Source organism: Rhagoletis zephyria, unplaced genomic scaffold, assembly GCF_001687245.7.
Source record: "Rhagoletis zephyria isolate East Lansing unplaced genomic scaffold, Rhagoletis_zephyria_1.1 Rzeph_scaffold_06171, whole genome shotgun sequence".
NCBI lineage: Eukaryota > Metazoa > Arthropoda > Insecta > Diptera > Tephritidae > Rhagoletis > Rhagoletis zephyria.
Window position 1 is genome coordinate 1 of NW_016163254.1, and position 23527 is coordinate 23527.

Genomic DNA, 23527 nt, shown 5'->3' on the forward strand with positions numbered 1-23527 from the left:
CTATTTCGGAATCTCGCGTTTCAGTTCGCAAAGATTGTCAATTTCTTTTTAGTAACAAAATAATTTATCCTAGGTTGATAAAACTATGTGTTTGTTTAATAATTAAGTTAAATTATATATTTTAATAGTGTATAAAAAGTGAGAACAGGTGATTTAGTGAATTTTTGTCGGGGTAATTGCCCATACAAAACAACGAAATTTAACAAAAGTTTTTTGTTTATAACTTTTAAATGGTTAATAATATTGGCCCTCCCCCTCCGGATTGTTAATAGGGGGACCGAAACGCGTCGTTCGGTACCCCTCCCGACTTCCCCGGACCTTTTTTTAGCGGTTGTTACCCTGTACACTGTGAAGTGAATTACTGTAATACGATATTGATTAACTACATAACACAAAAGGAATAATAAAATGAAAAATTAATATTTCAATTCATCTATGTATGTCGTTTCAATCAAAAAGGCACAAGGTATTTTAATATTTCAATTTCAGTATTACAATGATATATTTGAGACCAATTAGGAGAATTACATTGGCGCATATTCATTGTCATATTTAGTTCACAACTAAGTCGAAACTATCCTAAAGCCCTGTATGCAGCTCTCAAGAAAACGGTCAAGAAAAATTGCCATTATTTCGCGTGTGTGTCCAAGGAATTTTGACATTTTTGATACGTCACAGCCTGTTGCCTCACTCTTTCCTCAAGAAATAATAGAACGGGCATATATTTCTGTTGCAAACCTGGGTTGCCTTGTGCTCTTTTTTCACAAAAAAACTTTAGAAAACCGTAGTAAAAAGCGTAGCAAATTTCTTAAGAACTGCGTACTGCCTGAAGGAAATTTGACTCAAGAAAATTTCTTAGCCATTTCTTGTACGTCATTTTATATGGAGTTTTTGCTTTTCTTGAGAGCTGCATACAGGCCTTAAGTTACAACTAAAGCTATTCATAGTCGCCTTAGTTTCGACTTTTCTGGCTAAGTACCAACTTAAATTTAGTTTCGGCTGCAGCTGCAACTTAAGTCGTAACTAGGAAGTAAGTATTTTATTAAATTAAGGGAAAACAAAGACGAAATATGTAAAAATTAAGTTGGTAGAGCGTGATTTTGATAATATCAATAGATCTCCAATTGAAATTTACAAAGACGATCCATTTTAATGGAAGATGAAATTAAATGCTGTATTACAATTCGAATAAAGGCTAAGCATCACAATTTTATAATTGAATAATTTAGCAATAAATTCTCAAGTAATATGTCAGATTTCAGCTTGTTCTTTTAAAGTAAATTTAGTGCATAACATTTAGATATCTATATTTGTATGTTTCACAGCATAGCTTTCGATAAACATCGACTTCACATCATGCGGTTGTTCTGGCTATTTCACACAATTAACAAGAAAATTATACCTTATTCTTTTGCATAATACATGCAATGAAAAGTAAAAATTACATAAACGGATGATCAAACTTCGACATTATTTAATAAAAATGTAATTTTTCCAAAATATCGTAAAGAAAAATCGATACATTTTCACACTCGTTTTGCTAATATCGTAAACTAAGTAACTACTTAGTAGAAGTCTGAAATGCGACTATGAATAGAGGTAGAATTTTAAGTTGGTACTTAAATTTAAGTTCAACTTTGTTAGTTTCGACTTAGTGCTGGACTATGAATACGCGCCATTGGAGTTCAAGTTGGGAACGAGCATTTTCTCAACTTGAGAAACAGTTATTTTTTCATACAAAGAACAATGCCCTTTTCGTTGAGAACGCTATGATCCTTCACTTGAGATACTGTTGAGAAAAAACGTTGGAGATTTGAGAAATACCTTAGTTCTCTACTTAACCTCTGGTTGACCTCAAATCTAAATATTTGTTGGGATGATTCAATAATAAAAGGTTTGCTCAGAAAACAGTTTTCTCGCTCCCTCTTGACAAAGTCGGCTCCCTTAGCAAGGCACTGTGTGTGGGTTAGTGAGTGTGTGCAAAGCTTTTGTAAGGAAGTGTCAAAACTCGAATGTCAATAATGAGCAAACCTTTAATTATTAGTTGTGTTTAATGCGCTGCTCTAGCCTGAAAAGTGTTTCATGAGATTTGTGAACTGAGTTCCTCTAACTTGCTCTATTGTTTTTTTTGACATCTGCTCGATTCTGCTCTAACTTGAGCTGCTCGGAACTTTTTTCGGTCTCATTAAACACAACTATTGAATCATGTGCATGTATTGCTATTGTCATGACAGTATTGTCCGGTGTAACGGCGCGTTTACATTGGACAATGCTGTAAGGACAATAAAGAAATACGCAATAGTTGCCAAAAAGGCTGATAATTGTCTCCAAGACGTAGGCGTCCTGACAATAGTTAGCTAATTCATTTTGAACGTCGAACGTGAACGATGCATGTCGAACGTGAACGTTGAATTATAAGTTGCAGAAATACGCATAAAAACTAAAAAAATAAGAAAGAAGAGACACAATTACATACACACCAGCGTCTCTTTAATTATTGTAGTTACTTTGTTATGAATTTATCTTCTTTCTTGCGCAAGACGTCAAAATTATTGTCTGCATACGTCAAATCATTGTCCGATTTACTGTCTTCAAAATAATCATGACAGTGATTGAGACAATTGAAGAAGTATACATGTATTAGTGAAGAAGTGTGTATGTGTTTCTATTGTCATGACAGTATTGTCCGGTGTAAACCCTAAGTAAACAGTAACTTATTTAGCGCATTTAGCTCTAAAAGTACATTTAACCATACAAAATTCGTCACCTAAATGCAATTAAATGCAACTCCATTTCTGCATTAAGAATCTAAATGCTAAAAGCAACCCTGTGATCTTCTAAAATTTCCACGATTCGAACATGATTTAATGAGAAAAAGTGGCAACATTGCTTTTTCACGTATACAGTTGCTAGCTGCGCTTCTGTGTTCACCGATCGAGATTTCGTTCATTATTTTACATTATTTAGATAAACAGGTAATGGCCGTAGAGCAAACACGACCCTGCCATGTATTTTGTTGTTGCTTGAGAAACCTAGACTGTCAAAACAGAAAGAAATGTAAATACGTTCGACCAATCAAAAACAAGCAAAAAGGATGACAATAATTCACTTTTCCTTACAAGGTGTGTGCAGTGTTCAATGCTTTTCGGTATCTTCTTTCATTTAATATATGTATATATAAATGAAAATTTTTAATAAAAAACCGCGCGATTTTCAATTTTCATTTTATCGCACCATTTGCATTGAAAAAATAAACTTTTGTGCGGATTTACGAATTCGGCATTGTGAAATGGAACGTCCATCAGATATTTTAGATTAATTAGTTTATTTAGGGAGAATGAATGTCTATGGAACTTCAAGTCTGCAGCATAAAAATTGTGGACCTTAAAAGAAAAGCTTGGTTGCATATCGCAAAAGAAATGGGAAAAGATGTGGAAGAGGTAAAACGCAAAATAAAAATTTGCGGACAACCTATGTTGCTGAAAAGAAAAAAGTGGATAACTCAAAGTAATCGGGTGAAGGAGCTGAGACACTATATGAGCCCCACCTATATTATTATAACGAAATGAAATTTTTGGATTCTGTTATTGTGCTACGGAAAACGACGAGCAACTTGGAAATGGTATATTAAAAATTGTATAGTTATTTTAACTATTTTTGGACATATATGTACTATATATATCTGATTGCAGGAAAATGTTGAGTTGGAAACTGAAGTGTCTTGAAGATGAAGGTTTAGATGAGACATTAATACAAATTTCTCCTCCACAAGTATCTCCAAACTCGCTTGCTATTAGGCCCTTCTCATCAACGTCCTCCACTTTATCCACCTCATCTTGCCGCCGCAAGCCAGATAAGGAGCAAACTTTGACAAGGCACTTGACGCCATCATTTCATCCGTTGCAGAACCCGAAAATATTTTTACAAGCTTCGGAAGCACTATTGCCTTTCAGGTGCAGCAATTGCCACTCGCTAGCGCAACAGAAACGATGGGTGACAAAGGTGATAAACACGTTAGTTCTTTCACAAAACATGTCATCGCACTCAGATATGATTGAATATTCTCAAAACGGCTTTGGCTAACGCAGATNGGACAAAGGTGATGAACACGTTAGTTCTTTCACAAACCATGTCATCGCACTCAGATATGATTGAATATTCTCAAAACGGCTTTGGCTGACGCAGATATTTCATTAGAATGAAAGCGGAAAAACTACTGAAAGGTGATTTTCTAAACCCAAATGTGATAACAATTTATCTAATGAGAATGGTTTTGTATTATTTTTTAATTAAACTGTTCCTCGTTTTGTTTGTTGATTTTTCTTTTCATTTTGAATTTATTGCGTTTTTTTTTATATACTTTTATTCTAAAAAGTTTTACATGTTAATTTTTTTTATTATTCACAATATTTTTTTCAAGTTATTTTTTTTTGTTTTTTTTTTATAAAAGTATTGTTCATGCTTTATGCAAAACCCATATAAATCAAAGCTTCAAGCTTTATACACAATTTAGAAAAACTCAACAAATTTCATCAAAATTTCGAAAATTCTTCAAACAAATTCTGAGATAGGGTGTTTTTTTCAATCAATTTGTGAAATAGGGCGTCTTTAAAAGTGGTTTGAAATAGAGCATTTTCGAACTGGCTGCCGAGATAGGTCGATCTTCCACTCAGCAGTCGATATGATCACCTCCATAAAAAAATTCTAAAAAATCAACCATAATTTTTAGCGACTTGAATTTAGAAATTTTGATGAAAATTGTTTGACCCTTTGTGAACTTTATATAAAGTGTAAAACTTTAAATTATATCATGGTTTAAGTTGTAGAATGACCTATGTTTTCATAAATAATTTATGAAAAACATTTTCATGAAAACAATGGTGAATATTATATTAGAACAAGGGGGGAAATTCTGTAACCAGTTAGCGACAATTTTCGGATAGGTATCGCTTTTGTTGACATATGATATTAATATTTTTACGTCAACAAGTGCGATAGCGATCCGAAACTTGTGGCTAACTGGTTACAGAATCTCCCCTATGGTGTATATTGACATTTGGCACTGACTATCTAATATATAAAAATCTCATGTCACGGTGTTAGTGGTCGAACTACTCCTAAACGGCTCGACCGATCTTTATGAAATTTTTTTGTGTGTATATGGTAGGTATGAGAATCGGATGTAAAGTATATTTCATACCGCTAGGTGCAGGGGGCGTGGCAGCTCCCATACAAATCGAATTTTCCATACTGCATATCTCTGGAAGTGTTCATGGTAGAGTACTGAAACTTGGTATTTACAAGATATATAAAATCAGTCGCATAGTCATGAAGAAAAATTGGGGCTATTGGAAAAAGCGGCGTGACACCTGCCATACAAACCGAATTTTTCACACTGCATATCTCTGGATGTGTTAATGGAAGAGAACTCGAACTTGGTATGGAGATAAATGAAAGCAATCGCATTAACATGGACAAAAATTGTGGTTATCGGAAAAGGAGGCGTGGCACCTCCCATATAAATCGAATTTTTCATACTGCATATCTCTGGCGGTGTTCATTGCAGAGGACTCCAATATGGTATGGAGGTATATGACATCAATCGCATAGTTATGTAGAAAAATTGGAGTTATTGGTGGCGCCTTTCAAACGCACTGAGACTATTACGTATCTTGCGTCATTGAAAATCAAGGACGTGAACTGTTGGTGAAAATGTTGGACCAAATTGTTTCAATACAAAAAAATTTATATTGGGCGGGATGAAGTTCGCCGGGTCTGCTAGTATATATGTAGCTTAATAACACAGTTCTACAATTTTGAAACCTACAGTAAATCTTACTCTATACTTACGAATATTTTGAAAGAAATAGGTGAATGTAATTGGACCGTAAATATAAACACTGTTTCATTTTCAGATATAAACACTGTTTCATTTTCGAATTTGGATTATATTTCAGAGACTTATAATTTTGAGCAAAACATATTGATTATTTCTGTAACAAAGTGGCGTAGAGCTTCCAATTGTTAACCGATTTTAGATCTTTTTTTAGAATAAATGTCCTAAAGGTCGCTCGAGCTCGATTTTTGAATTTTCATTTGCTTATAATTTAGGGCTCTCCAAAATTATTATAAAATGCATAACTCTGCTTTATTTATATTTAATGGTACATTTTTAGTATTCGTCCACTGAAATGGAACATTACCGTCAGAAATGCAATAGTTCCACACGTTGTCTCTGATTTAGCAGACATACCGCTATCCACTTTGATCTTGCAGTGGCAAAGATGGCATAGTTGCTGGTAAGCTTTGCGCAAAACTCTGATCCAAATATGGAGGTTTCTCGATTGGCTACGTAAAAAATTATGCAAGATGCAACACGCCTTAACAAGCACATCACAAGTTTCAACTTCAATAGGGCGGTGAAATATTCTAAATCTAGCTGATATCCTTCCGCATGCCATTCTACGCTCATCCGTGCTCTACTCAACCTATAGTTAAAAATTTCTTGGGAAACATTAATAGTCCGGGAGCCAGCGACAGATTTTTGCGAACCAATTTTAGTTTTGCTCATATTCATTCAATGCATCGTACAATGCTCCTATAAAGCCTAGTAACGTTCCGCTGCGGCACCACGGGTGGGTTGGGCTACAGCAGCCTCCCACGCAAAAAAAAAAAAATAAAAATAATTTAATTATTTCAGTTTTGCTAAAAATGATATGAATGGTAGAGTGTATAGTATAGAGTAAGAAAACGATGTTCACTGGCTGTATGTGGGTGGGTTATACTTCAGCTGCTCAGGTGTATACAAAAAAAAATTGTCCAACCCTAAACACTAAGAACAGGCAGAATGGAAGGGTAAAATAAACTGTAAAATAGTAAATTTTTTCAATATTCAATATTTTNCCCTAAACACTAAGAACAGGCAGAATGGAAGGGTAAAATAAACTGTAAAATAGTAAATTTTTTCAATATTCAATATTTTGACAGGAGACGTGGTTTTATTGTTTTAAATTGCAAAATATATGATTTATAAAAAGAATTAATAGCGAAAATGATAATAAACGGTGATTTTTGTGAAAGTATTAGCAAATTTCAGTGGATATAAAGTTTCTAAAGCGTTGTTTACTTTTACTTGAGAATTGTCAAATCCCAAGTAGCGGTTTCTGGAACGTGCCATATTTGTTCGCTACATCCTGATGTGATAAAAAGAAAAGCTGGCAGCACTCCGCAAGGTTGCAGAAATTTTTCAAAATATGTTTGAAAAATATCTTCATGTTGAAGGATCTGCTTTACAATGTCAACGAAAAAATTTTCCAAAACTCAACGCAAGTTGCTATTTCAATTTTGCACTTTATAATACTAACATTAAATTTTTTTAGATTCTAATTAAAATGCTTGCAATTTGGGTGAAACCGTGTAGACTTTTTAATTTTTGTACAAAGTTTGATCGAAAACCTGAGATTTACCACATTTTATTGAAATCTAACACATTTTTTTCCACATTCTACCACACAAATTTTTTTTTGAGTCCGATCACTGCTGGCTGTATGTGGGTGGAAAAACGTTCAGATGAGGCAGTGAAGGTGTAACGCAGAAAGCTGGTACATATATTACCGGCACTCTCAGGGCACGCGTAACTTTAATACGTCAACTGAACGTCTTTCCGCCCGAACTGAACGTTTTTTTTTTGGTTTAAGGTGATATGTGAACTATCATATCACCAATTTTTACCTGAACCGAAAGAATGTATCTAAAGTTACACGTATTTACGCATGCAACTTTCGTACAAGTGACGTGCATGTTAATAAATGAAGAAGTTTATCAATGAAAATTTTTATTTGACGTACACAATATTGTACATAGCATATAGACATAAATAAATTTAGGTTTCTTCCTCGCTTTGGTCTGCTGACGAGCTTGTAGCGTCGTCATCCGAATCACTATCAGAATCGCTTTTGGAAATCTCACCATCTTATCATCAGGTTGATCGATATATGTTTCCGTCAATCAAATCCAATGTCGGCCGCTGTGGTGTAGTGGTAAGCAGTGCGCGCTTTCACTCATCAGCACCTGGGTTCAAGCCCTGGTCAAAGCAACATCGCAAAAAAATATAGAAAAAAGGTTTTTTCTTAATAGCTGTCGTCACTCGGCAGGCAATGGCAAACCTCCGAGTGTATTTCTGCCATGAAAAACAGCTTCTCATAAAAATATAATCGCCGTTCGGAGTTGGCGTAAAGCTGTAGGTCCCTCCGCTTTGTGTGACAACATCAAGGCGCACGCCACAAGTCGGAGGAGAAGCTCGGCCAAACACGAACATACATATGTGTAAGCGCGAATCTATTATTATTATAACCAAATCCAATCCAATTTTAGCATCAGTGGGTCTGAGCAAGTACGACCGACCGACTTCACAGGCGAGTTGAAAAATGTCAACTTCAAAGAGGCTATTGTTAATTTTTTTGTTGACCATTGGGCAGAGGATTACATGGTGCCGTGACGCTTGCCATAAGTATATAGTCAGAGATGGTAAAATAATCCGAAGTATCGAGCATCAACTGACTTATTCTTGTCACGAGGAGGCAGGCACTAAGATTATTTACCATATTTGTAAATTACAAAGTGATACTAACGTTATCATTCGGTGTTCCGACACTGATATCTTAGTCATGCTCGCCAATATGAGCAATATAGACAAGAGTATTAATATATCGATGCAAGTTGGTGGTTGCATGAGTAAATACGTGTAACTTTAGATACATTCTTTCAGTTCAGGTGAAAATTGGTTATACGATAGTTCAGATATCACTTTAAACCCAAAAAAAAAAACCTTCATCTGACTGTATGCGGGCGAAAAGACGTTCAGTTGACGTATTAAAGTTACGCGTGCCCTTCACTGCCTCAGCTAAACGTTTTTCCACCCGCATACAACCAGCTGAACGTTTGATTTGATTTAAGTATCATATCAACTATCACCTGACCAATTTTCGTGCGAACTAAAATCATACATTTTTTTAATTTTATTTTTTTTTTGTATTCACCTGAGCAGCTGAAGTATAACCCAGCCACATACAGCCAGCTGAACATCGTTTTTTTGATCTTTACTATACACTCTATCATTCATATCATTGCTAGCAAAACTGAAATAATTATATTTTTTATTTTTTTTTTGTTTGCGTGAGAGGCTGCTGTAGCCCAACCCACCCAGAACGGCGCAGCGGAACGTTAGTACGCTTCATAGCGACATCATACGAGTCATATATATTAAAAAGCCGGAACTTAAATTATTGACAAAAATATGTCGCTGGCTCCCGGACTATAAACGTAAGCCACAAATTATGCACTCACGCATCTCTTACCCAAGTGATAAGTGTCCTTGAGTCGCATGGTTTCTTTTTCCTTACCTAAACATTTAATTTCTTTCTTTGCATCAAGGCGTGGGACAATATGCCTGTGATGCATGCAACATATGGGCACACTTGAATACACCAAAATATACGTATATACTGCGATTGTACCTACAAAGATGCAACACATGGACATAAGCATATGCACATACATACATGTATAAAAATGCGTGTTGCTGTTCATAAGTAGATATGAACAGAGATTGTGAAATTGAAGAAGATATAGAATATGTCAGCTGATTAACAATGTTTGCTTCGAATAATTTGGGGATAGCGGAGAGCTTCGCTATGCCTCGATAGTTTTCTATAGAGGACCTGCCGCCATTTTTGTGAAGTAGTATTATGAAAGACTCCTTCCAGGCTGACGGAAAAACATACAGTTGACAGACGTACTGATTTTATCAGTACAATACTGATTTTTCAACTCTTGTACTGATTTTATTCATTTCTTCAATCAGTACGCTAATGTCCTGATTTTTCAAAATATGTACTTATTTGTACTGAATTTTCAATTCAAACCAAATACTTTAGGATTTTCCTAAGGTTTTTACATAACGTTGGAACTTCCTTAAACTGTACTGAAAAATGTAAGAAGAAAATAATTTAATTATAGTTAACATGTTTCAGATAATGTTTGATATGCCCAAGCAATAAATATAACAAAAAGATCAATCGTTTATGGGCATATCGCCGGGTCGTTACATATCAGTTGCGATAATATGATGGAGCTTAACACCCCTATTCTGCAACTCTTTCGTATTCGGAATTCGCTACGAATCATAGAAATAGTATGCTGCAATCCGAATCGTATTTTCAAACTTTCGAAATTCGTAACAATGGCATGCCTAAAAACGGACGAGTAAGCTTTTTTGCGTAATTTTGTACGAAAACAATTCTGTGTTGGAGGCGAGATAAAAGATGTAAATCGATGTGTGTTTGCAGGAAATATTAGTGTTGTTCATTTAAACTGATAAATCTGCCTTTCGCATATACGTATATTTTTATCCACTGCTTTATATAAACCAGCAAAAAATAATCTTTCATGCCCCTTATTGAGAAACTTGGGTCCGGTTTAGTTATTTGTACAAAGATTTTCGGTTGTTGTGTCCAAACGCATAACCCGAATCCAAATACTTTAACATACACGTATAACCAAAGGATTAAACTTTTAGTTAAAGTAAATTTTCAAATTTCCGGCCACTAACTTATTAACTATGCACTATGCACTTTTTTTGCATATTTCGATGTGGGTTCTGCGAAAAAATACTGTGGATGGCGTAGCCGGAGTGATATGCACAAGAAATGTTGTATAGTTTTGACATGCGGAAGCCCCTCTACTCAGGCAACACAGAAAGGAGAATTCTAAGCGCGGCCGAAGGCAGAATCAAGCGCAATAGGTGGTGGACCTAACAAACTGCGTATTTTCAATGGCTTGGAAGATGATGTTATTGCATTAACTGGATTGGGAACCAGTTATTCAGGCATAGGAGGAGTGTGTTTTTTTTAATTCCTTTCCACTTTGTTTTCCTTCATTCAGCTGTCTTCGAAAAACAACTGACAGCTGGCAATGCTGCACATGTTTCCGCAAGGGTTGCAGCTTGTGGATTTTTCGTTTAAACTGAAAGTTATATTCGAGATAACTAGCAACACTCGACAAAAAAGTCAGCCTTCTTTTTAAATAACTTACCCCCTTATTCCAGAACCCGAATTTTCGTAACTCGTTTTTCGTAGCGTAGGCTGACTTTTTTGTCGAGTGTTGCTAGTTATCTCGAATATAACTTTCAGTTTAATATCAACAAACTTGAATATTCGAATGGCTTGTGCCTATAACTTACAATTCTTTTTTCACAATTTACTGACATTGTAAAAGGTTTTGCATACAAGACAAACAGTTAGATACTCGTTTTAGCGAATTCTTAGTCTTTCCAAGTTTTTGCGTGGTTGAAAAAATTAATTAAGCCATAAGGAATTATAGATTGAGTCCTTAAATATTGGTACTTTTCCACATTTGAAAAATTTTTAATTTTGTTCCATCGAAGCAACTGAGGGGATCTTAAGTATAAAGTTTGCTTCCTGACGCAAAGTGAAAAACTGTCCTCTAATAAAAAATTGTTTAAGTGAACTTCATNAGCAACTGAGAGGATCTTAAGTATAAAGTTTGCTTCCTGACGCAAAGTGAAAAACTGTCCTCTAATAAAAAATTGTTTAAGTGAACTTCATACTAAAATAATTTTAAAATGAAATGTATAGAATTCTTTGACTATTTAAACCCAGAAGATGGAAATTATCTCATTATTGCTATTCAAAAGTGTCATAACTATAAACTAATTTATTGGCTTCTGTGTACAATGTGTGTACACTCATGTTAAAATGAATAACACCTTTATTTTTTATGAACTATATTTTATTTATGTACCAAAATATTGTTAAAAACAAGTACTCTGGCGGTTTAAAGTATTATCTGTTACTTACATTCATAATTTTGCTTTGAATAAAAATGTACTGAAAAGTACTGATTTTTTAGCATGAAAAAGTCTAACGTACTGATTTCGCGCATAAAAATCTGGCAACCCTAGAAAAACACCATATTTTACTGACAAATTGAATAGAGTTGTTAAAGGCTCGCAGATGTTCTCAGCGCAGTTTCTAAGAATACAGGTCGGAATATGACCAGGTCCAGGCCTAAATGACGCAGGTTTTTAAATAGTGTAAAACTTCATCGGAAGATATTACTGGAATATAAGCAGAGTTGATTGGACAAAGCTCGTACTGATAGTCTCCATTTATAGGGAAGTCTACAGAATAATTGGACCTAAAGAACTGGAAAACATGTTGACAATGAGTTGGCTGTCGCTAGACACAGTGTTGCGATAATGCATAGCGGACGGAAAACCATGAACTTTACGCTTTGAATTTACGAAACCATAAAATGATTTAGGATTGTTAATTAAATTCTTCTTAATTTTACATAAATATGAATTAATGCAAAGTAGCTATGCCGCAAAACTGAGTTTACTGAGATATTAAACTTTTTATGAAAACAAAATTTTTGTAAAAATATTTTTTTTTGAATATACTACACAAAAATTTTTTCTTCCCTCTGATATCATTTTTATACCATAGCGCTCTTATGCATAAGGGTCCCAAATTATGTGGGAAGAAGTCCAAATTCAAATGGATGAAATGAATTTTTATGGACATGTTAAAACCTATTCCACCGTAAGCATTCAAAAATTCGTTAACAACTGTAACATAGTCGTCGCTTCTGTGGTATCCAACGAAATTATTGCATAGCGCTACAAAACACTTCCATGCATGCTTTTCTACAGAGCTCAGCTTGTTCAAAAAGCTCACTTCGCTCATAATTTTACAAATTTGAGGTCCTATGAAAATAGCTAAAATTCATAAAAAGAGAAAAAACTGATGAAAAAGTATTAGATGAGAGGATAAAAAATTAATACCTCCTTTTATTTTTGCTTCACTTGATTTTGGGAACACCACATTAAGATCACAAAAAGCGTTGCTATTTACATCTAATTTTTTTACAATTATGGGTATTCTCGGAGTCTTACAAAGACCTTGCACGGTGACTGGATTGCACGAAAAAACCCGGTTTTCCATGGGACAGCTTTTCAAACCGTGCGAACCGTGCACCGTGCAAGGGCTTTGCAGGACTGTGAGAATACCCCCTTAGTTTCATATATCCTAGGTTTAAATGCAGTGGGACGTTTAAAACGTTTTTCCTGCCTATTTGATCCGGATCTCGGAATGATCATACTTTGCGTTCATACAAAACGTCAAATTAAAAAAAAAGCGGTCAAGAAAACATTTTTGAGTTGTATAGCCAAAAATAATATTTTTGCAAAAATTTTATTTTCATAAAAAGTTTAATAACTCCTTAAACTTTCATCCGATTTCTGAAAATAAACACTTGTTTTACTCGCTATTAAATTTAGTTGTACAGCCGATTTAGGACTAGTCTGGATTTTTTATAAAATAGTGCGTAAAAAGCTCACCAAAGTGGAAAAAAAGGTGAAGAAAGTAAAAAAAGGTGTTTGCTGGGTAAATACACACATATCTCTTAAGGTTTTTTTATTCACATATATGTCGTTAGAAAGGCCCAAGTTTCTTATTTTTAAGCCCGGCAATAAACCGAAACTCTGTTCATAAACCGTTTTTTTTAACGGTAAATCACGATTTTATATTTCGATTCTTGTTTTACTCGAAAAGACCTACCAGAAAATGTACATAACTTCCCGGGTATTTTTTAGTGTCGCACAGTGTTATTACGTACATATTTCATTTATGATTTCGTAGCTTAACTCAGCGTACACGAGATCCAAGACCTTTCCAAACTTACTTGGACATACATATATTTATTTATTTAAGGCAAAGTTCAGCCGTTTCCTCCAGAAATACATTAAGGCAGTTCAGGATGTTGTGGAAATGGTCTTGGATTTGCAGTTGGAATTGCATTTGCATATTTTTTGCTTGCTGCCATGGCAACCGTGTGCATTTTATTGTTGTGAATTTACAAATGCAACGAATATGCAAATCCAAGAGCATATGTACAAGATCCTGAACAGCCCTATTGTAACTATCTATGAAACTGGTACAACATCGGTGTCAATAATGTTCCATGAAATGTGTGGCAGATTTAAATCGCCTAAAACAATGATAGAATCGGATGCCGTAAGCATTGCATTTACGGACTCAAGTAAAGAAACTAGCTGAATATCGTCACCTGAAATGCAAAATAGCGTAAAAACATCGCCACTGAAATGGAAAAAGTCGTGACTAATTATTATTATTTTTTTTTCATAAAACGATGTCGGGAGTTGTAATTTGAAGAAATCCATCACAGCAATCAAAAAGTGAATTTTGAATTTTTTAATAAGTTGCTACTTTTTGCATTTCAGTGACGATGATGTTACGTTATTTTGCATTTCAGGTGACGATATATACTGTTACGGCGGAATTAGGAGGGATGTAGCAAAGAGCTAAATAAATATAAATCTTTCCTGCCTGTACACGTATACATTTAAATTCGGTATATTCAATGACAGGAACCCTAACTTCCTCGGATGGGATCGATGAATGCACCGAAAAAAGAACTCCACCGCCGATTCTGCCCTCTCGGTCACTCCTGTATATTTGATATTCATTTGGAAGAATTTAGGAATTAAAAATATGAGGTTTGAGCCATGTTTCGGTCAAGGAAATAATATTATAATTGCAGTCAAAACCTTTTAAATATAAGTCAGTTAATTTGGTATTCAAACCTCTAAAGTTTTGATAGTAAATACTTAAATTAGACTTGCGAGTTAGTTTTTTGAATCCGAATTAAGATTAGAAATTTTAACTACGTTGTTATTACTTTTATTAGGTTTATACTCAAACTCCCGAACAAACGCACCGGTCGGCCAAAATGAATTATTTAGTAGTAAATCAAAATCTTCGGCAGCTACATCAATTATAAAAGATCGCGATCGTATTTAAAATTAAATTTTCAAATACNTGAAGAAAGTAAAAAAAGGTGTTTGCTGGGTAAATACACACATATCTCTTAAGGTTTTTTTATTCACATATATGTCGTTAGAAAGGCCCAAGTTTCTTATTTTTAAGCCCGGCAATAAACCGAAACTCTGTTCATAAACCGTTTTTTTTAACGGTAAATCACGATTTTATATTTCGATTCTTGTTTTACTCGAAAAGACCTACCAGAAAATGTACATAACTTCCCGGGTATTTTTTAGTGTCGCACAGTGTTATTACGTACATATTTCATTTATGATTTCGTAGCTTAACTCAAGAGCGGGATGGTATGCTTCCTTTGGCAAAACTAGGGGATCACACCGATTAATAGAGGCCTTCGGAACATCATCAGCGTACACGAGATCCAAGACCTTTCCAAACTTACTTGGACATACATATATTTATTTATTTAAGGCAAAGTTCAGCCGTTTCCTCCAGAAATACATTAAGGCAGTTCAGGATGTTGTGGAAATGGTCTTGGATTTGCAGTTGGAATTGCATTTGCATATTTTTTGCTTGCTGCCATGGCAACCGTGTGCATTTTATTGTTGTGAATTTACAAATGCAACGAATATGCAAATCCAAGAGCATATGTACAAGATCCTGAACAGCCCTATTGTAACTATCTATGAAACTGGTACAACATCGGTGTCAATAATGTTCCATGAAATGTGTGGCAGATTTAAATCGCCTAAAACAATGATAGAATCGGATGCCGTAAGCATTGCATTTACGGACTCAAGTAAAGAAACTAGCTGAATATCGTCACCTGAAATGCAAAATAGCGTAAAAACATCGCCACTGAAATGGAAAAAGTCGTGACTAATTATTATTATTTTTTTTTCATAAAACGATGTCGGGAGTTGTAATTTGAAGAAATCCATCACAGCAATCAAAAAGTGAATTTTGAATTTTTTAATAAGTTGCTACTTTTTGCATTTCAGTGACGATGATGTTACGTTATTTTGCATTTCAGGTGACGATATATACTGTTACGGCGGAATTAGGAGGGATGTAGCAAAGAGCTAAATAAATATAAATCTTTCCTGCCTGTACACGTATACATTTAAATTCGGTATATTCAATGACAGGAACCCTAACTTCCTCGGATGGGATCGATGAATGCACCGAAAAAAGAACTCCACCGCCGATTCTGCCCTCTCGGTCACTCCTGTATATTTGATATTCATTTGGAAGAATTTAGGAATTAAAAATATGAGGTTTGAGCCATGTTTCGGTCAAGGAAATAATATTATAATTGCAGTCAAAACCTTTTAAATATAAGTCAGTTAATTTGGTATTCAAACCTCTAAAGTTTTGATAGTAAATACTTAAATTAGACTTGCGAGTTAGTTTTTTGAATCCGAATTAAGATTAGAAATTTTAACTACGTTGTTATTACTTTTATTAGGTTTATACTCAAACTCCCGAACAAACGCACCGGTCGGCCAAAATGAATTATTTAGTAGTAAATCAAAATCTTCGGCAGCTACATCAATTATAAAAGATCGCGATCGTATTTAAAATTAAATTTTCAAATACATACATCTTTAGTTCTAATTTTAGTCGATATATATGACTTTATATCATCCGAAGAAGTGTCTTTAGCAAATCTAGAGACAAGGATCNCCTGAACAGCCCTATTGTAACTATCTATGAAACTGGTACAACATCGGTGTCAATAATGTTCCATGAAATGTGTGGCAGATTTAAATCGCCTAAAACAATGATAGAATCGGATGCCGTAAGCATTGCATTTACGGACTCAAGTAAAGAAACTAGCTGAATATCGTCACCTGAAATGCAAAATAGCGTAAAAACATCGCCACTGAAATGGAAAAAGTCGTGACTAATTATTATTATTTTTTTTTCATAAAACGATGTCGGGAGTTGTAATTTGAAGAAATCCATCACAGCAATCAAAAAGTGAATTTTGAATTTTTTAATAAGTTGCTACTTTTTGCATTTCAGTGACGATGATGTTACGTTATTTTGCATTTCANATTGTTCGTTATCTTTGAATCTACAGGGCCTAGCAAAAAGTGTTGTATGCACAGCTTATAGAAAATTTTATTACCTTTTAAAAGCTTCAAACCGTTTTGGAATTGCTTAATTCGTTCTTGAGATATATATGATTAAGTGGACCGAATTTTTTTTTTTTTTGCAAAAACGGTAAATTGCAAATATCTCAAAAACGGTACCATAAAATTAAAAATAACCTTGATTTTCGGAATCAGGGGGTGATTTTACATACGAATTTCATAACGGCGTTTCTGGTAAAGAGAAAAAGTTGAAATTTGTGGTCCAGTGTTATTATTATTTTTTTTTCATAAAACGATGTCGGGAGTTGTAATTTGAAGAAATCCATCACAGCAATCAAAAAGTGAATTTTGAATTTTTTAATAAGTTGCTACTTTTTGCATTTCAGTGACGATGNATAGAATCGGATGCCGTAAGCATTGCATTTACGGACTCAAGTAAAGAAACTAGCTGCATATCGTCACCTGAAATGCAAAATAGCGTAAAAACATCGCCACTGAAATGGAAAAAGTCGTGACTAATTACACTGGTCGACGGCCAAAATTTACCAGAGACGNCGTATACATTTAAATTCGGTATATTCAATGACAGGAACCCTAACTTCCTCGGATGGGATCGATGAATGCACCGAAAAAAGAACTCNGATGTAGCAAAGAGCTAAATAAATATAAATCTTTCCTGCCTGTACACGTATACATTTAAATTCGGTATATTCAATGACAGGAACCCTAACTTCCTCGGATGGGATCGATGAATGCACCGAAAAAAGAACTCCACCGCCGATTCTGCCCTCTCGGTCACTCCTGTATATTTGATATTCATTTGGAAGAATTTCGGAATTAAAAATATGAGGTTTGAGCCATGTTTCGGTCAAGGAAATAATATTATAATTGCAGTCAAAACCTTTTAAATATAAGTCAGTTAATTTGGTATTCAAACCTCTAAAGTTTTGATAGTAAATACTTAAATTAGACTTGCGAGTTAGTTTTTTGAATCCGAATTAAGATTAGAAATTTTAACTACGTTGTTATTACTTTTATTAGGTTTATACTCAAACTCCCGAACAAACGCACCGGTCGGCCAAAATGAATTATTTAGTAGTAAATCAAAATCTTCGGCAGCTACATCAATTATAAAAGATCGCGATCGTATTTAAAATTAAATTTTCAAATACATACATCTTTAGTTCTAATTTTAGTCGATATATATGACTTTATATCATCCGAAGAAGTGTCTTTAGCAAATCTAGAGACAAGGATCGACCTTCTCGGAGGAATTACAACCAACTTTTTGGTAATGATGTCTGATATGCCGGATTCCGAATTATTCGGAGGAACTAAGTTAGACAGTGCAGCTTCAGATGTTGATGGCAACACTGTTAAACCAACCTACCTATCAACCTACGCCTACCTTTATTTTCTGGGCTATCCTCAGAGTGTGGAGGGTTGTCTAGACATGTGAAAGACTTAAACATTTTTTCGTAATGCTTAAATTTCTGAACAAGCACCGACAGATCCTTCCCGATTTCAGAAAAACAATTTCTGGACTGCCTAAATAATTTAAATAAATCAACTTCGGTTGATCTACATTTTTGACAAGACCAACGAAGACCCTTTCTTTCATTAATAGCGTCTAATACCTTACCGCTCAAACCAGCACATTTTATGTGGGCAATCCCATCGCAGAGCCAGCATGACACATATAGTCGCTTTTAACGTGGCAATTGGTGTAAATACATGACATGTGACAATTTCAGGGTAGAGCTTCGGCTTACTTAAACGTCAGAGAGCCTGGATAGTAAGCGGAGCTTTTTGACGAACGCGGTAAGTTAGGGTTGCAATTTGGCGAACGGAGTGAACAACATGTTTAAAATGATATTTATTTATAGGTTTTAGAAGCAAAAAAGCAAAACAGATTTGAAGACGATGTATCAATCAGAGAACCAATCAGCTGGTAAATATCAGTTTGAAAGCTATGAAGCGAACAGGTTTAAATACACTGTATATCTGACACCTAATTAACACAACTCGAACAGCTGTGATAAAGATGAAACAGCGGAAATGACAAAACGAGCAAACTCAATGTGCTCAAACAAAAGCAATTTTACAACAACAATATACAGCGTGGCGACGAATAACTGTTACCCTGGTCTTTTTTAGAAATAAAAGGGTCCTTTATAGATTTTGCGAAAAAAGTATTCTATTGTTAATTTTCCACAGATTTTACTTTAGTTGCACTAATTAATTATTAAATTTTAATGCCTATTTACATTTGCCAGCAGTTTAAACTTTAAGAGAAAAGTTCATTTGGCACGCAAGTCTTTTTCAGGTGTATTTTTTCTTAGGCTTTGTATAAAAAAAATGCAAAAAAGAAAAAAAAACTGTATAAGCTTGGTCGAATGAATGGCCGTCCTAACCACCAGTTCCGAGTCCATTCGATTTTTGAGTATGAGGCCTTATGTTGGACAAAAGGCGGGGTATAAGGGACTCAAAATGGAGAAAATTTGCCTATGGTTACAGAAGATATGGAATAAGTTAACTGAAGAAGACCTGCGTGCCAAATGAACTTTTCTCTCAAAGTTTACATTGCTGGCAAATGTAAATAAGGATTAAAATTTAAAAACTGATTAATACAACTAAAGTAAAATCTGTTGAAAATTAACAATAAAATACTTTTTTCGCAAAATCTATAAAGGGCCTTTTTTTCTCAACAAAACCTGGGTAACAGTTATTCGTCGCCACGCTGTATTATATGAAATAAAATACTCGGCACATGGAATTACGAATATTAAGTAAAGTTATTCAAATTTACAGGAAGTTTTGATATTTTACTTATCTTTGAATTGCGCACCAGAAGTTTATTCAGACTTTTTTTAATTTTTTACTTTGTTAAGCGTAAACAGCTCTATAAAACAAACATTTAAACAGATCACAAAAAAAAACACAGCTTCACAGCTTTGACGTTTGCGTAATTAATAGTTTTTATACATTTGTGTATAATTAATAGTTTTTATACATTTGTGATGTATTAAGTGGAAATTTTCACAAAATTATGTATTTAATTGGAATATTCGAATGTTGAAAATCCGCACAACAATCTTGTGAAGTTAATATAAATACAATGGAGGAAAACTCATGTTGCCACCCTATTAAAAATAAAATGGAGGTAAATTGCTGCTGGCACTCTATTAAAATAGTTTTTGTGCGTCCAACTTCTTTTTGCGTAGGCAGCCTTCGGCTGCGCTTAGGGATTACAACCCTCACTTCGTAGAATTCACCTTTCTGTGTTGCTAAAGAAAAGGGGCTGAACACCTTTTGCAGAGAACACTTTTCTGCATAGGCGGCCTTCGGCCGCTCTTAGGGATTATAACCCTTTCTTTCTGCGTGCGAAGAAACGGAACAGAAATCCCCTTTTCACAAAAGTATATTTCTTGTACATTATTTATGTTTATTTTAAAGTTGATATACAAATTGTATTAACAGATGGGCAGCAACAGTTTTCCTCCATCTTATTTATACATATTAACTTCACAAGATTGTTTGTGCGAATTTTCAACAGCGGAATTTTGCAATTAAAAACAGAATTTCGCAAAAATATGCACTTAAAACATCACATATGTATAACAACTTAAAATAAGTGTTCAGTTGAGTTCATTTAATCCATTTTTTTGTATCAAATTCATCAAAACATAGTGCGAAAAATGAAAGTGTTTTTGCAAAAACTCTTTAATGAATTAAAAATGTTAATTGCCGGTCAAGACGCGTCGATTGATACCACTCTTGAATTAGTCCGTCCATCTTGACCTGGTTCTACTAAAGTGCACTACTACCAAAATGAATTGTCGTAACTATTGCCAAGACGGCTACGCCACGGAGACAACTACAACGTATGCCTTTATTAAGTTTGTATAGTAACTTCTCCAGTAAAACATTGCAGCGAGAGCGTAAAAGCAAAATAGAGCGTAAAATTCAGAAGAAGAGAAAACTAGCACAAAAAGTTATTGAACACAAAACCAGTAAAAACTCGCAAGTGAATAGTTGTTATTCTGCTATAAAAATTTTACTATTTAAATATAAATCAGTTTTAAACTCTTTTCTTTACATCATTAATATTTTGATTTCCTTTCATTTTACTTTTGTTTGTGCTAAACCAATTCAACAAATGGCGGCTTTTGACATTTATTCTTCTTCTTCTTCTGCTAACTTATTTCTGCTAGTAAACATTTCTCTAGCAAGAATTTGCAGCTCTCCCGTGTTGTTAAACCGTTTTAATATTCTGCTGTAAACATTTTACTATTTATAAATCAGTTTTAAACTCTTTGCTTTACACACAAGCACTTACACAGTCCAGTACATCATTAATATTTTGATTTCCACTCATTTTATTTTTGGGTTTGTATAGTAACCAATAGTCAGTACTAATTTGTACTGGAACCTGCAAATTTGTACTGGAAAAGTGTATGATAACCAGTGTTACCGTTGTGCGACTAAAGTGTCAAATTGACACTTTTTGGAGATCGATGCGCCCTGACACCGACTTTTTAACATTAGGCTTATTTTGAAACTTTTCCAAAAAATCATGCGACCTTTGCTCCTTTTCTTTGATTTAAAATTCCATGTACACATTTTGACAATTTTATGTTTTAGTATTTACTTTTCAAAGGCACTTAAAAATTACACCTCTGGCCATATTTGTACTGATTTCAACCTTTTTATTATGTCAAACATTTTCCGAATAAATGGCCAGCAGTAGAATGAATTAATGCCCCGTTTTTGTAGCTTAGCATTTCCCCCAATTTATTTGTGTTAAATTTATTATTTATTTATTGATGTAAGTACTTTTTTAACTGCAATTATGTTTTCATATTAAATGCAAAATATGCGTATTGCGTCTTTTTAATATGTCCCTCATAAATGGGTTATTGTTTTAAGAGAAAAAACTATTTTTGACAAAAAATGATTATCTCCATTAATAATTTCTTAAAAATAATGAGCCATAGTCACAGATGAAATAAAGCCTACTGTAAGCAGCTTTTTTGGCAGATTTTCCGTTGAAAAAAAGCTAAAAGTAACGTTAGAGTCGATTTTATTTCGACTATGAATATGCCCTAATGAGTTTCGAAAGGTAAAATAATGAAAGTCGTTACATACAATGGTATAAACGATTCGAATGACTTGAAGACACTTTTTTTCGACTGTGACACTTTTTTGCCACTTTCGAAAAATTTTCAGCGGTAACACTGATGATAACCCAAAAAATTTGCAAGAGAGCACTGAATCGAGAGCGTAACAACACGGGAGAGCTGCAAATTCTTGCTAATAGCAGAAATTAGCTGGCAGAAGAAGAAGAATAAATGGCAAAATCCGCCATTTGTTGAATTGGTTAAGCACAAACAAAAGTAAAATGAGTGGAAATGAAAATATTAATGATGTACTGGACAGTATAAGTGCTTGTGTGTAAAGCAAAGAGTTTAAAACTGATTTATAAATAGTAAAATGTTTACAGCAGAATGTCAAAACAGTGCAACAACTGTTCACTTGCAAGTTTTTGCTAGTTTTGTGTTCAATAACTTCTTCTGCTAGTTTTCTCTTCTTCTCAATTTTGCGCTCTATTTTGCTTTTACGCTCTCGCTGCAATGTTTTACTGGAGAAGTTACTATACAAACATTTTGTTTGTGTTAAACCAATTCAACAAATGTCGGCTTTTGACATTTATTCTTCTTCTTCTTCTGTTAGCTAATTTCTCCTAGTAAAATTTCACTAGCAAGAATTTGCAACTCTCCCGTGTTGTTACGCCCTCGATTCAGTGCTCTCTTGCAAATTTTTTGGGTTATCATTCACTTTTCCAGTAAAAATTTGCAGGTTCCAGTACAAATTTGTACTGACTATTGGTTACTATACAAACCTATTGGCGCGTATTCATAGTCCCCCAAACCCCCTCCCCCCGACTAGAAAGGGGACAGTTTCCGCTTTCTAAAAAGGCGTACCTCCCCCCCTTGGGCTCCTCCCACAGGCCCCTAGGGAACCGTTTGAAAAAGGGGGAAAGACGGAATTTTCTCAGGTAAACTGAGCAGTTTGAAGTGGAATATGACCCAACTAACAGAAACCGTGGGATTTTTTAATAAAAGAAATTATGCTAAATTAGATATCGGGCGATTTTGAATAAAGAATAAAAAAGTTAATTAAAAATAGAAAAAACAAGTTTTATAAAAAAAATGTTCTTTTTAACAAATGTATTTTTGCGTAGAATTCCTTTCTGCGTAGGCGGCCTTCGGCCACACTTAGGGATTATAACCCTCAGGCAGTAGAATTCTCCTTTCTGTTTTGCGAAGAAAAGGAGCTGAACACCTTTTGCAGAGAACACCTTTGTATATTTTTAATGCTTACTGGGTTATATCCTATCTTCTTTTGTCTCTCATTCTTTTGCATATTTTGGAGTTTGACAGCTGAACTCTGCCATTTAATTTGCTTATGCAACCAAAGTCAGAAGCGTGAGTTTGAAGGTGTTTTTATTTAATGAATTGTGATTAATTAGTTAATAATAAAGTC

The 23527-nt window shown here is 34.4% G+C and overlaps 2 long non-coding RNA genes across 2 annotated transcripts; one reads left to right on the forward strand and one right to left on the reverse strand.

The window, feature by feature from the left end:
* The first annotated feature begins 120 nt into the window (after nucleotides 1-120).
* LOC108372925 (uncharacterized) lies at nucleotides 121-23527 on the forward strand. The gene is made up of 3 exons (XR_001848903.1): nucleotides 121-208; nucleotides 8380-8382; nucleotides 23514-23527. It is a non-coding gene; the product is annotated as an uncharacterized LOC108372925 (long non-coding RNA).
* Nucleotides 11111-21510, reverse strand: LOC108372924 (uncharacterized). Its single transcript, XR_001848902.1, has 3 exons — nucleotides 21428-21510; nucleotides 14960-14967; nucleotides 11111-11121 (listed from the first exon to the last, which is right to left on the reverse strand). It is a non-coding gene; the product is annotated as an uncharacterized LOC108372924 (long non-coding RNA).